Source organism: Sinohyriopsis cumingii, chromosome 16, assembly GCF_028554795.1.
Source record: "Sinohyriopsis cumingii isolate HCF-2022 chromosome 16, ASM2855479v2, whole genome shotgun sequence".
NCBI classification, from domain to species: Eukaryota; Metazoa; Mollusca; class Bivalvia; order Unionida; family Unionidae; genus Sinohyriopsis; species Sinohyriopsis cumingii.
In genome coordinates, this window is record NC_142976.1 from 65,796,368 (window position 1) to 65,811,393 (window position 15,026).

The 15,026-nt window shown below is 40.1% G+C and overlaps 5 non-coding genes across 5 annotated transcripts; all 5 read right to left on the reverse strand.

Annotated features, from left to right (window-relative positions):
* Positions 1-487: 487 nt before the first annotated feature.
* LOC149780619 (U6 spliceosomal RNA) lies at positions 488-594 on the reverse strand. The gene has a single exon (XR_016415254.1). It is a non-coding gene; the product is annotated as a U6 spliceosomal RNA (small nuclear RNA).
* Positions 595-3,600: 3,006 nt separating this feature from the next.
* Positions 3,601-3,707, reverse strand: LOC149780620 (U6 spliceosomal RNA). Its single transcript, XR_016415255.1, has one exon. It is a non-coding gene; the product is annotated as a U6 spliceosomal RNA (small nuclear RNA).
* Positions 3,708-6,743: 3,036 nt separating this feature from the next.
* On the reverse strand, positions 6,744-6,850 carry LOC149780621 (U6 spliceosomal RNA). The gene has a single exon (XR_016415256.1). It is a non-coding gene; the product is annotated as a U6 spliceosomal RNA (small nuclear RNA).
* A 3,005-nt stretch (positions 6,851-9,855) lies between these two features.
* LOC149780622 (U6 spliceosomal RNA) lies at positions 9,856-9,962 on the reverse strand. Its single transcript, XR_016415257.1, has one exon. It is a non-coding gene; the product is annotated as a U6 spliceosomal RNA (small nuclear RNA).
* Positions 9,963-12,967: 3,005 nt separating this feature from the next.
* LOC149780623 (U6 spliceosomal RNA) lies at positions 12,968-13,074 on the reverse strand. The gene has a single exon (XR_016415258.1). It is a non-coding gene; the product is annotated as a U6 spliceosomal RNA (small nuclear RNA).
* Positions 13,075-15,026: the final 1,952 nt, after the last annotated feature.

The window sequence follows — 15,026 nt, forward strand, 5'->3', positions numbered from 1 at the left end:
TTCCAGGCACATTTCGCCGATATAACTGCACCATATTCGCCCGCATGGCGACATAAACGGTCTCTGCCAAGTCCCTTTTTATTTATGCCCTTGTGTAATTTACCGGTTTAATACCGTAAGTGCTGTCCTTGCAGTCACGCTACCAATGTATACCACTAGATTTTAATATGTACTATTTTACGAAAGGGACATTCATTCGGTTTTGGTCGCAATTCACTACTAGTGAACCATGGCATTATGGAGACTCACTAACACTTTACTCCGCGAAGTTTGCTCCTAGTCATTGGCCAATTATTTCGGGCAAAGGAATATTTATATTGCACCAAATTCCAATTATCAGACAAGTAATCACACAAATCTAAGAATTCCTTAAAACGGGGCGCTATAACCAAAGCGCATACTCCAAATTTATTACAATATGATCAAGTCGAAATTAATATGAAACTTACACGTTCCATACTGTTTCGTGAATTTTGATAATGAAATTAAAAATATGGAACGCTTCACGAATTTGCGTGTCATCCTTGCGCAGGGGCCATGCTAATCTTCTCTGTATCGTTCCAATTTTAGTATATGTACTGCCGAAGCAAGTACGATATACCATACCTGTTAATTTCCTTATTAAATGCATTTTCACGTAACATTTAAAGGAGAGGTACATGTACATTTGCATAACCGTGCACAGCGGGAAAACGTTGCAAAACGTTGGAGCAGTTAACTTCCTTTATTGCCGGTGGGGAAATATTCCAGGATGTCAAAAATAAAATAAACATACACATAAAAACCTTATTAAAATTACGTTGCTAGCATGAGTTTCATTTGCCATATAGCCTAATTTGAAACCACACGAACAAAAGAATCATTTACAATATTTTAAACATTCAAACACGGTCGTTAAGGTGACCAAAACGTAGATCTCTTTATTCTCCACTTACATCAATGGTTCTTCGTCTAGATGCATTCTGCGCCACATGCCGTTATATAGGTAGTCCGAATAGAATACGTTTCTTTTCTTGCGGAGACATTTAGGCATAACAAAATGTGTGATTTTACTGCGCCGGCATGCATCTGAAGCGTACTTTCGTGACAGAAAAAGTCGAGGCCACTCCAACTGCGCAGTGACCGCAATTTGATTACAATTATATCTCCACTGGCCCACGTGAAGCTCTGAGAAGAACCGCTTAGGGGTCATGTTCCGGTGACATACGTTATTAGCATAATCGCTAATTTTATCAGCCAATCAGATGAAGGCTTTTACCTTGGCGTTTGGGAGACTGATTAGTACGGCAGAAGCTCATCAATGTGTTCCCAACGATTTGGTTTACTTTTTGAAATTGTATGAAAGCGGCATTTCCCTTGGCTAATTCAAAGGTCTCCAGAACATGACCCCTAAGCGGTCGCTTTCAGAGCTTCACGTAGGACAGTGGAGATCTCATTCACATGAGACTGCAGTGACTGAGAAGCTGCAAATAAAAACAAGTAGTTCGTTGATTCGCATCCGCTCGGTTGATCTAACCTGGTTCACGGCCGCTATGAAGCTACCACCAATATGTGTCATTTTACGTAAAATTACTATAGGCGACCAGTCATCTTCGCTAGCCAAGGTTTCCATATCTTAAGCCTATCTACACCTTGGCGGATGGAGCAGGCATTTGTGTGCTCTGGGCGTGTGAATTTAATTGCATGCAGAGGAAAACCACCGCATCCTACCAAACCTAAATTGTTCAAGTTTGAACCTGTTCCTAGATGATCGAGACAAGAGGAGCACACAACTTAAATCGACCCATACATACGCAGTTTAACACTGTCGGTCTGTGCTTGTACAAATACACATCACTCAAATACACCTGTAATGGCTTTTCTTTGGTACGTTGTCATACCTTCGATGTTAAACTTCCAAAGAATCCTTTTGAAGTAAATTGCCTCCACCCTTTTCGGCCCATCTACAATGTACCACGGTTACACGCTATTGATTAGTTGGCATTACATCCCAAGGGAGGCAACTCACGAAATCCAGTCAATGTCCCTAGGACAAAGCACTAATATATCTGCTCGATCCGCCAAGGTGTAAATTGGGTTAACATATCGGAACCTTGGCTAGCGAAGATGGGGACCAGTTCATGTTGGAAAAAGTCGAGTGGCAGCTAAACGTTGTAAGTTTCGGTGTTTTTGAAAACACGTCACTTCTATTTAGGGGGCGCTCTACAGATATTATGAACTTATAAGAAAACGATTGGTGTATGGTGTAGTTGCTTACATAGGCAACATGCTCAGTGAGAGAATATTGGCATATTTCTGTGTTACGTTAATGTGCTGTGACTGAAATTTCTTTGTATATTGTCTCAAAATACCCCTCCCTCACAAAAACAGCAAAAAAAAAAAAAAAAAAAAAAAAAAAAACCTTACTGGTACTTATTTTCTTTGAAATACATTTCAACCGTATGCGTTGTGAGTTGGGGATATTTCTCTTCTCCCGAACATCGCTGGATTTAAATTTTTTTAATTGTTCTATACGGCAAAGTAACATAATCAAGAACACATTTACGCTAAATTGAAATGCAGAATATATTACAAGCCAGGGGTCATTACTTGACCGAGCGTTGTCAGACACTAGCGTGATACCCGATAGAAGTCATAAGTTTACCCCAAATTTACAAAGACTTCCATACAACTTCAGTTGTAAATTATAAAGCCCAACGTGTCCATTATATGCATAAATTTTACTTTAATCAATGCAAGACCACAGAGCTCACAACCTGCCAAATATATACTGTTACACGCACACGGGTATTTACTTGACCGAGCGGTTGTCAAACCCTGGCGCGATTCTCGCTAGAAGTCATAAGTTTCCCCGACTTTCCAAAGACTTCCATACAACCTCAGTTGTAAATCAGAAAGCCCGACGTGTCCATTCTATACCTAAATTTTCCTCTAATTAAATGCAAGACCACGGATAAACCAAACTGTCAACTATCTATCAACCGTACATCTGCGTGTTTTGGCTTCATTATGTTTCCGCACCACCAACCGTTCACGCCTTAGAACATATATGAGTACTCCCTAACAATGGGAACTATTTTAACTCCGCCACCTTAGGCCAGTCAATGTATGCTTTCCAGGCACATTTCGCCGATATAACTGCACCATATTCGCCCGCATGGCGACATAAACGGTCTCTGCCAAGTCCCTTTTTATTTATGCCCTTGTGTAATTTACCGGTTTAATACCGTAAGTGCTGTCCTTGCAGTCACGCTACCAATGTATACCACTAGATTTTAATATGTACTATTTTACGAAAGGGACATTCATTCGGTTTTGGTCGCAATTCACTACTAGTGAACCATGGCATTATGGAGACTCACTAACACTTTACTCCGCGAAGTTTGCTCCTAGTCATTGGCCAATTATTTCGGGCAAAGGAATATTTATATTGCACCAAATTCCAATTATCAGACAAGTAATCACACAAATCTAAGAATTCCTTAAAACGGGGCGCTATAACCAAAGCGCATACTCCAAATTTATTACAAAATGATCAAGTCGAAATTAATATGAAACTTACACGTTCCATACTGTTTCGTGAATTTTGATAATGAAATTAAAAATATGGAACGCTTCACGAATTTGCGTGTCATCCTTGCGCAGGGGCCATGCTAATCTTCTCTGTATCGTTCCAATTTTAGTATATGTACTGCCGAAGCAAGTACGATATACCATACCTGTTAATTTCCTTATTAAATGCATTTTCACGTAACATTTAAAGGAGAGGTACATGTACATTTGCATAACCGTGCACAGCGGGAAAACGTTGAAAAACGTTGGAGCAGTTAACTTCCTTTATTGCCGGTGGGGAAATATTCCAGGATGTCAAAAATAAAATAAACATACACATAAATCCTTATTAAAATTACGTTGCTAGCATGAGTTTCATTTGCCATATAGCCTAATTTGAAACCACACGAACAAAAGAATCATTTACAATATTTTAAACAATCAAACACGGTCGTTAAGGTGACCAAAACGTAGATCTCTTTATTCTCCACTTACATCAATGGTTCTTCGTCTAGATGCATTCTGCGCCACATGCCGTTATATAGGTAGTCCGAATAGAATACGTTTCTTTTCTTGCGGAGACATTTAGGCATAACAAAATGTGTGATTTTACTGCGCCGGCATACATCTGAAGCGTACTTTCGTGACAGAAAAAGTCGAGGCCACTCCAACTGCGCAGTGACCGCAATTTGATTACAATTATATCTCCACTGGCCCACGTGAAGCTCTGAGAAGAACCGCTTAGGGGTCATGTTCCGGTGACATACGTTATTAGCATAATCGCTAATTTTATCAGCCAATCAGATGAAGGCTTTTACCTTGGCGTTTGGGAGACTGATTAGTACGGCAGAAGCTCATCAATGTGTTCCCAACGATTTGGTTTACTTTTTGAAATTGTATGAAAGCGGCATTTCCCTTGGCTAATTCAAAGGTCTCCAGAACATGGCCCCTAAGCGGTCGCTTTCAGAGCTTCACGTAGGACAGTGGAGATCTCATTCACATGAGACTGCAGTGACTGAGAAGCTGCAAATAAAAACAAGTAGTTCGTTGATTCGCATCCGCTCGGTTGATCTAACCTGGTTCACGGCCGCTATGAAGCTACCACCAATATGTGTCATTTTACGTAAAATTACTATAGGCGACCAGTCATCTTCGCTAGCCAAGGTTTCCATATCTTAAGCCTATCTACACCTTGGCGGATGGAGCAGGCATTTGTGTGCTCTGGGCGTGTGAATTTAATTGCATGCAGAGGAAAACCACCGCATCCTACCAAACCTAAATTGTTCAAGTTTGAACCTGTTCCTAGATGATCGAGACAAGAGGAGCACACAACTTAAATCGACCCATACATACGCAGTTTAACACTGTCGGTCTGTGCTTGTACAAATACACATCACTCAAATACACCTGTAATGGCTTTTCTTTGGTACGTTGTCATACCTTCGATGTTAAACTTCCAAAGAATCCTTTTGAAGTAAATTGCCTCCACCCTTTTCGGCCCATCTACAATGTACCACGGTTACACGCTATTGATTAGTTGGCATTACATCCCAAGGGAGGCAACTCACGAAATCCAGTCAATGTCCCTAGGACAAAGCACTAATATATCTGCTCGATCCGCCAAGGTGTAAATTGGGTTAACATATCGGAACCTTGGCTAGCGAAGATGGGGACCAGTTCATGTTGGAAAAAGTCGAGTGGCAGCTAAACGTTGTAAGTTTCGGTGTTTTTGAAAACACGTCACTTCTATTTAGGGGGCGCTCTACAGATATTATGAACTTATAAGAAAACGATTGGTGTATGGTGTAGTTGCTTACATAGGCAACATGCTCAGTGAGAGAATATTGGCATATTTCTGTGTTACGTTAATGTGCTGTGACTGAAATTTCTTTGTATATTGTCTCAAAATACCCCTCCCTCACAAAAACAGCAAAAAAAAAAAAAAAAAAAAAAAAAAAAAAAAAAAAAAAAAAAAAAAAAAAAAAAAAAAAAATTACTGGTACTTATTTTCTTTGAAATACATTTCAACCGTATGCGTTGTGAGTTGGGGATATTTCTCTTCTCCCGAACATCGCTGGATTTAAATTTTTTTAATTGTTCTATACGGCAAAGTAACATAATCAAGAACACATTTACGCTAAATTGAAATGCAGAATATATTACAAGCCAGGGGTCATTACTTGACCGAGCGTTGTCAGACACTAGCGTGATACCCGATAGAAGTCATAAGTTTACCCCAAATTTACAAAGACTTCCATACAACTTCAGTTGTAAATTATAAAGCCCAACGTGTCCATTATATGCATAAATTTTACTTTAATCAATGCAAGACCACAGAGCTCACAACCTGCCAAATATATACTGTTACACGCACACGGGTATTTACTTGACCGAGCGGTTGTCAAACCCTGGCGCGATTCTCGCTAGAAGTCATAAGTTTCCCCGACTTTCCAAAGACTTCCATACAACCTCAGTTGTAAATCAGAAAGCCCGACGTGTCCATTCTATACCTAAATTTTCCTCTAATTAAATGCAAGACCACGGATAAACCAAACTGTCAACTATCTATCAACCGTACATCTGCGTGTTTTGGCTTCATTATGTTTCCGCACCACCAACCGTTCACGCCTTAGAACATATATGAGTACTCCCTAACAATGGGAACTATTTTAACTCCGCCACCTTAGGCCAGTCAATGTATGCTTTCCAGGCACATTTCGCCGATATAACTGCACCATATTCGCCCGCATGGCGACATAAACGGTCTCTGCCAAGTCCCTTTTTATTTATGCCCTTGTGTAATTTACCGGTTTAATACCGTAAGTGCTGTCCTTGCAGTCACGCTACCAATGTATACCACTAGATTTTAATATGTACTATTTTACGAAAGGGACATTCATTCGGTTTTGGTCGCAATTCACTACTAGTGAACCATGGCATTATGGAGACTCACTAACACTTTACTCCGCGAAGTTTGCTCCTAGTCATTGGCCAATTATTTCGGGCAAAGGAATATTTATATTGCACCAAATTCCAATTATCAGACAAGTAATCACACAAATCTAAGAATTCCTTAAAACGGGGCGCTATAACCAAAGCGCATACTCCAAATTTATTACAATATGATCAAGTCGAAATTAATATGAAACTTACACGTTCCATACTGTTTCGTGAATTTTGATAATGAAATTAAAAATATGGAACGCTTCACGAATTTGCGTGTCATCCTTGCGCAGGGGCCATGCTAATCTTCTCTGTATCGTTCCAATTTTAGTATATGTACTGCCGAAGCAAGTACGATATACCATACCTGTTAATTTCCTTATTAAATGCATTTTCACGTAACATTTAAAGGAGAGGTACATGTACATTTGCATAACCGTGCACAGCGGGAAAACGTTGCAAAACGTTGGAGCAGTTAACTTCCTTTATTGCCGGTGGGGAAATATTCCAGGATGTCAAAAATAAAATAAACATACACATAAAAACCTTATTAAAATTACGTTGCTAGCATGAGTTTCATTTGCCATATAGCCTAATTTGAAACCACACGAACAAAAGAATCATTTACAATATTTTAAACATTCAAACACGGTCGTTAAGGTGACCAAAACGTAGATCTCTTTATTCTCCACTTACATCAATGGTTCTTCGTCTAGATGCATTCTGCGCCACATGCCGTTATATAGGTAGTCCGAATAGAATACGTTTCTTTTCTTGCGGAGACATTTAGGCATAACAAAATGTGTGATTTTACTGCGCCGGCATACATCTGAAGCGTACTTTCGTGACAGAAAAAGTCGAGGCCACTCCAACTGCGCAGTGACCGCAATTTGATTACAATTATATCTCCACTGGCCCACGTGAAGCTCTGAGAAGAACCGCTTAGGGGTCATGTTCCGGTGACATACGTTATTAGCATAATCGCTAATTTTATCAGCCAATCAGATGAAGGCTTTTACCTTGGCGTTTGGGAGACTGATTAGTACGGCAGAAGCTCATCAATGTGTTCCCAACGATTTGGTTTACTTTTTGAAATTGTATGAAAGCGGCATTTCCCTTGGCTAATTCAAAGGTCTCCAGAACATGGCCCCTAAGCGGTCGCTTTCAGAGCTTCACGTAGGACAGTGGAGATCTCATTCACATGAGACTGCAGTGACTGAGAAGCTGCAAATAAAAACAAGTAGTTCGTTGATTCGCATCCGCTCGGTTGATCTAACCTGGTTCACGGCCGCTATGAAGCTACCACCAATATGTGTCATTTTACGTAAAATTACTATAGGCGACCAGTCATCTTCGCTAGCCAAGGTTTCCATATCTTAAGCCTATCTACACCTTGGCGGATGGAGCAGGCATTTGTGTGCTCTGGGCGTGTGAATTTAATTGCATGCAGAGGAAAACCACCGCATCCTACCAAACCTAAATTGTTCAAGTTTGAACCTGTTCCTAGATGATCGAGACAAGAGGAGCACACAACTTAAATCGACCCATACATACGCAGTTTAACACTGTCGGTCTGTGCTTGTACAAATACACATCACTCAAATACACCTGTAATGGCTTTTCTTTGGTACGTTGTCATACCTTCGATGTTAAACTTCCAAAGAATCCTTTTGAAGTAAATTGCCTCCACCCTTTTCGGCCCATCTACAATGTACCACGGTTACACGCTATTGATTAGTTGGCATTACATCCCAAGGGAGGCAACTCACGAAATCCAGTCAATGTCCCTAGGACAAAGCACTAATATATCTGCTCGATCCGCCAAGGTGTAAATTGGGTTAACATATCGGAACCTTGGCTAGCGAAGATGGGGACCAGTTCATGTTGGAAAAAGTCGAGTGGCAGCTAAACGTTGTAAGTTTCGGTGTTTTTGAAAACACGTCACTTCTATTTAGGGGGCGCTCTACAGATATTATGAACTTATAAGAAAACGATTGGTGTATGGTGTAGTTGCTTACATAGGCAACATGCTCAGTGAGAGAATATTGGCATATTTCTGTGTTACGTTAATGTGCTGTGACTGAAATTTCTTTGTATATTGTCTCAAAATACCCCTCCCTCACAAAAACAGCAAAAAAAAAAAAAAAAAAAAAAAAAAAACCTTACTGGTACTTATTTTCTTTGAAATACATTTCAACCGTATGCGTTGTGAGTTGGGGATATTTCTCTTCTCCCGAACATCGCTGGATTTAAATTTTTTTAATTGTTCTATACGGCAAAGTAACATAATCAAGAACACATTTACGCTAAATTGAAATGCAGAATATATTACAAGCCAGGGGTCATTACTTGACCGAGCGTTGTCAGACACTAGCGTGATACCCGATAGAAGTCATAAGTTTACCCCAAATTTACAAAGACTTCCATACAACTTCAGTTGTAAATTATAAAGCCCAACGTGTCCATTATATGCATAAATTTTACTTTAATCAATGCAAGACCACAGAGCTCACAACCTGCCAAATATATACTGTTACACGCACACGGGTATTTACTTGACCGAGCGGTTGTCAAACCCTGGCGCGATTCTCGCTAGAAGTCATAAGTTTCCCCGACTTTCCAAAGACTTCCATACAACCTCAGTTGTAAATCAGAAAGCCCGACGTGTCCATTCTATACCTAAATTTTCCTCTAATTAAATGCAAGACCACGGATAAACCAAACTGTCAACTATCTATCAACCGTACATCTGCGTGTTTTGGCTTCATTATGTTTCCGCACCACCAACCGTTCACGCCTTAGAACATATATGAGTACTCCCTAACAATGGGAACTATTTTAACTCCGCCACCTTAGGCCAGTCAATGTATGCTTTCCAGGCACATTTCGCCGATATAACTGCACCATATTCGCCCGCATGGCGACATAAACGGTCTCTGCCAAGTCCCTTTTTATTTATGCCCTTGTGTAATTTACCGGTTTAATACCGTAAGTGCTGTCCTTGCAGTCACGCTACCAATGTATACCACTAGATTTTAATATGTACTATTTTACGAAAGGGACATTCATTCGGTTTTGGTCGCAATTCACTACTAGTGAACCATGGCATTATGGAGACTCACTAACACTTTACTCCGCGAAGTTTGCTCCTAGTCATTGGCCAATTATTTCGGGCAAAGGAATATTTATATTGCACCAAATTCCAATTATCAGACAAGTAATCACACAAATCTAAGAATTCCTTAAAACGGGGCGCTATAACCAAAGCGCATACTCCAAATTTATTACAATATGATCAAGTCGAAATTAATATGAAACTTACACGTTCCATACTGTTTCGTGAATTTTGATAATGAAATTAAAAATATGGAACGCTTCACGAATTTGCGTGTCATCCTTGCGCAGGGGCCATGCTAATCTTCTCTGTATCGTTCCAATTTTAGTATATGTACTGCCGAAGCAAGTACGATATACCATACCTGTTAATTTCCTTATTAAATGCATTTTCACGTAACATTTAAAGGAGAGGTACATGTACATTTGCATAACCGTGCACAGCGGGAAAACGTTGCAAAACGTTGGAGCAGTTAACTTCCTTTATTGCCGGTGGGGAAATATTCCAGGATGTCAAAAATAAAATAAACATACACATAAAAACCTTATTAAAATTACGTTGCTAGCATGAGTTTCATTTGCCATATAGCCTAATTTGAAACCACACGAACAAAAGAATCATTTACAATATTTTAAACATTCAAACACGGTCGTTAAGGTGACCAAAACGTAGATCTCTTTATTCTCCACTTACATCAATGGTTCTTCGTCTAGATGCATTCTGCGCCACATGCCGTTATATAGGTAGTCCGAATAGAATACGTTTCTTTTCTTGCGGAGACATTTAGGCATAACAAAATGTGTGATTTTACTGCGCCGGCATACATCTGAAGCGTACTTTCGTGACAGAAAAAGTCGAGGCCACTCCAACTGCGCAGTGACCGCAATTTGATTACAATTATATCTCCACTGGCCCACGTGAAGCTCTGAGAAGAACCGCTTAGGGGTCATGTTCCGGTGACATACGTTATTAGCATAATCGCTAATTTTATCAGCCAATCAGATGAAGGCTTTTACCTTGGCGTTTGGGAGACTGATTAGTACGGCAGAAGCTCATCAATGTGTTCCCAACGATTTGGTTTACTTTTTGAAATTGTATGAAAGCGGCATTTCCCTTGGCTAATTCAAAGGTCTCCAGAACATGGCCCCTAAGCGGTCGCTTTCAGAGCTTCACGTAGGACAGTGGAGATCTCATTCACATGAGACTGCAGTGACTGAGAAGCTGCAAATAAAAACAAGTAGTTCGTTGATTCGCATCCGCTCGGTTGATCTAACCTGGTTCACGGCCGCTATGAAGCTACCACCAATATGTGTCATTTTACGTAAAATTACTATAGGCGACCAGTCATCTTCGCTAGCCAAGGTTTCCATATCTTAAGCCTATCTACACCTTGGCGGATGGAGCAGGCATTTGTGTGCTCTGGGCGTGTGAATTTAATTGCATGCAGAGGAAAACCACCGCATCCTACCAAACCTAAATTGTTCAAGTTTGAACCTGTTCCTAGATGATCGAGACAAGAGGAGCACACAACTTAAATCGACCCATACATACGCAGTTTAACACTGTCGGTCTGTGCTTGTACAAATACACATCACTCAAATACACCTGTAATGGCTTTTCTTTGGTACGTTGTCATACCTTCGATGTTAAACTTCCAAAGAATCCTTTTGAAGTAAATTGCCTCCACCCTTTTCGGCCCATCTACAATGTACCACGGTTACACGCTATTGATTAGTTGGCATTACATCCCAAGGGAGGCAACTCACGAAATCCAGTCAATGTCCCTAGGACAAAGCACTAATATATCTGCTCGATCCGCCAAGGTGTAAATTGGGTTAACATATCGGAACCTTGGCTAGCGAAGATGGGGACCAGTTCATGTTGGAAAAAGTCGAGTGGCAGCTAAACGTTGTAAGTTTCGGTGTTTTTGAAAACACGTCACTTCTATTTAGGGGGCGCTCTACAGATATTATGAACTTATAAGAAAACGATTGGTGTATGGTGTAGTTGCTTACATAGGCAACATGCTCAGTGAGAGAATATTGGCATATTTCTGTGTTACGTTAATGTGCTGTGACTGAAATTTCTTTGTATATTGTCTCAAAATACCCCTCCCTCACAAAAACAGCAAAAAAAAAAAAAAAAAAAAAAAAAAAACCTTACTGGTACTTATTTTCTTTGAAATACATTTCAACCGTATGCGTTGTGAGTTGGGGATATTTCTCTTCTCCCGAACATCGCTGGATTTAAATTTTTTTAATTGTTCTATACGGCAAAGTAACATAATCAAGAACACATTTACGCTAAATTGAAATGCAGAATATATTACAAGCCAGGGGTCATTACTTGACCGAGCGTTGTCAGACACTAGCGTGATACCCGATAGAAGTCATAAGTTTACCCCAAATTTACAAAGACTTCCATACAACTTCAGTTGTAAATTATAAAGCCCAACGTGTCCATTATATGCATAAATTTTACTTTAATCAATGCAAGACCACAGAGCTCACAACCTGCCAAATATATACTGTTACACGCACACGGGTATTTACTTGACCGAGCGGTTGTCAAACCCTGGCGCGATTCTCGCTAGAAGTCATAAGTTTCCCCGACTTTCCAAAGACTTCCATACAACCTCAGTTGTAAATCAGAAAGCCCGACGTGTCCATTCTATACCTAAATTTTCCTCTAATTAAATGCAAGACCACGGATAAACCAAACTGTCAACTATCTATCAACCGTACATCTGCGTGTTTTGGCTTCATTATGTTTCCGCACCACCAACCGTTCACGCCTTAGAACATATATGAGTACTCCCTAACAATGGGAACTATTTTAACTCCGCCACCTTAGGCCAGTCAATGTATGCTTTCCAGGCACATTTCGCCGATATAACTGCACCATATTCGCCCGCATGGCGACATAAACGGTCTCTGCCAAGTCCCTTTTTATTTATGCCCTTGTGTAATTTACCGGTTTAATACCGTAAGTGCTGTCCTTGCAGTCACGCTACCAATGTATACCACTAGATTTTAATATGTACTATTTTACGAAAGGGACATTCATTCGGTTTTGGTCGCAATTCACTACTAGTGAACCATGGCATTATGGAGACTCACTAACACTTTACTCCGCGAAGTTTGCTCCTAGTCATTGGCCAATTATTTCGGGCAAAGGAATATTTATATTGCACCAAATTCCAATTATCAGACAAGTAATCACACAAATCTAAGAATTCCTTAAAACGGGGCGCTATAACCAAAGCGCATACTCCAAATTTATTACAATATGATCAAGTCGAAATTAATATGAAACTTACACGTTCCATACTGTTTCGTGAATTTTGATAATGAAATTAAAAATATGGAACGCTTCACGAATTTGCGTGTCATCCTTGCGCAGGGGCCATGCTAATCTTCTCTGTATCGTTCCAATTTTAGTATATGTACTGCCGAAGCAAGTACGATATACCATACCTGTTAATTTCCTTATTAAATGCATTTTCACGTAACATTTAAAGGAGAGGTACATGTACATTTGCATAACCGTGCACAGCGGGAAAACGTTGCAAAACGTTGGAGCAGTTAACTTCCTTTATTGCCGGTGGGGAAATATTCCAGGATGTCAAAAATAAAATAAACATACACATAAAAACCTTATTAAAATTACGTTGCTAGCATGAGTTTCATTTGCCATATAGCCTAATTTGAAACCACACGAACAAAAGAATCATTTACAATATTTTAAACATTCAAACACGGTCGTTAAGGTGACCAAAACGTAGATCTCTTTATTCTCCACTTACATCAATGGTTCTTCGTCTAGATGCATTCTGCGCCACATGCCGTTATATAGGTAGTCCGAATAGAATACGTTTCTTTTCTTGCGGAGACATTTAGGCATAACAAAATGTGTGATTTTACTGCGCCGGCATACATCTGAAGCGTACTTTCGTGGCAGAAAAAGTCGAGGCCACTCCAACTGCGCAGTGACCGCAATTTGATTACAATTATATCTCCACTGGCCCACGTGAAGCTCTGAGAAGAACCGCTTAGGGGTCATGTTCCGGTGACATACGTTATTAGCATAATCGCTAATTTTATCAGCCAATCAGATGAAGGCTTTTACCTTGGCGTTTGGGAGACTGATTAGTACGGCAGAAGCTCATCAATGTGTTCCCAACGATTTGGTTTACTTTTTGAAATTGTATGAAAGCGGCATTTCCCTTGGCTAATTCAAAGGTCTCCAGAACATGGCCCCTAAGCGGTCGCTTTCAGAGCTTCACGTAGGACAGTGGAGATCTCATTCACATGAGACTGCAGTGACTGAGAAGCTGCAAATAAAAACAAGTAGTTCGTTGATTCGCATCCGCTCGGTTGATCTAACCTGGTTCACGGCCGCTATGAAGCTACCACCAATATGTGTCATTTTACGTAAAATTACTATAGGCGACCAGTCATCTTCGCTAGCCAAGGTTTCCATATCTTAAGCCTATCTACACCTTGGCGGATGGAGCAGGCATTTGTGTGCTCTGGGCGTGTGAATTTAATTGCATGCAGAGGAAAACCACCGCATCCTACCAAACCTAAATTGTTCAAGTTTGAACCTGTTCCTAGATGATCGAGACAAGAGGAGCACACAACTTAAATCGACCCATACATACGCAGTTTAACACTGTCGGTCTGTGCTTGTACAAATACACATCACTCAAATACACCTGTAATGGCTTTTCTTTGGTACGTTGTCATACCTTCGATGTTAAACTTCCAAAGAATCCTTTTGAAGTAAATTGCCTCCACCCTTTTCGGCCCATCTACAATGTACCACGGTTACACGCTATTGATTAGTTGGCATTACATCCCAAGGGAGGCAACTCACGAAATCCAGTCAATGTCCCTAGGACAAAGCACTAATATATCTGCTCGATCCGCCAAGGTGTAAATTGGGTTAACATATCGGAACCTTGGCTAGCGAAGATGGGGACCAGTTCATGTTGGAAAAAGTCGAGTGGCAGCTAAACGTTGTAAGTTTCGGTGTTTTTGAAAACACGTCACTTCTATTTAGGGGGCGCTCTACAGATATTATGAACTTATAAGAAAACGATTGGTGTATGGTGTAGTTGCTTACATAGGCAACATGCTCAGTGAGAGAATATTGGCATATTTCTGTGTTACGTTAATGTGCTGTGACTGAAATTTCTTTGTATATTGTCTCAAAATACCCCTCCCTCACAAAAACAGCAAAAAAAAAAAAAAAAAAAAAAAAAAAAACCTTACTGGTACTTATTTTCTTTGAAATACATTTCAACCGTATGCGTTGTGAGTTGGGGATATTTCTCTTCTCCCGAACATCGCTGGATTTAAATTTTTTTAATTGTTCTATACGGCAAAGTAACATAATCAAGAACACATTTACG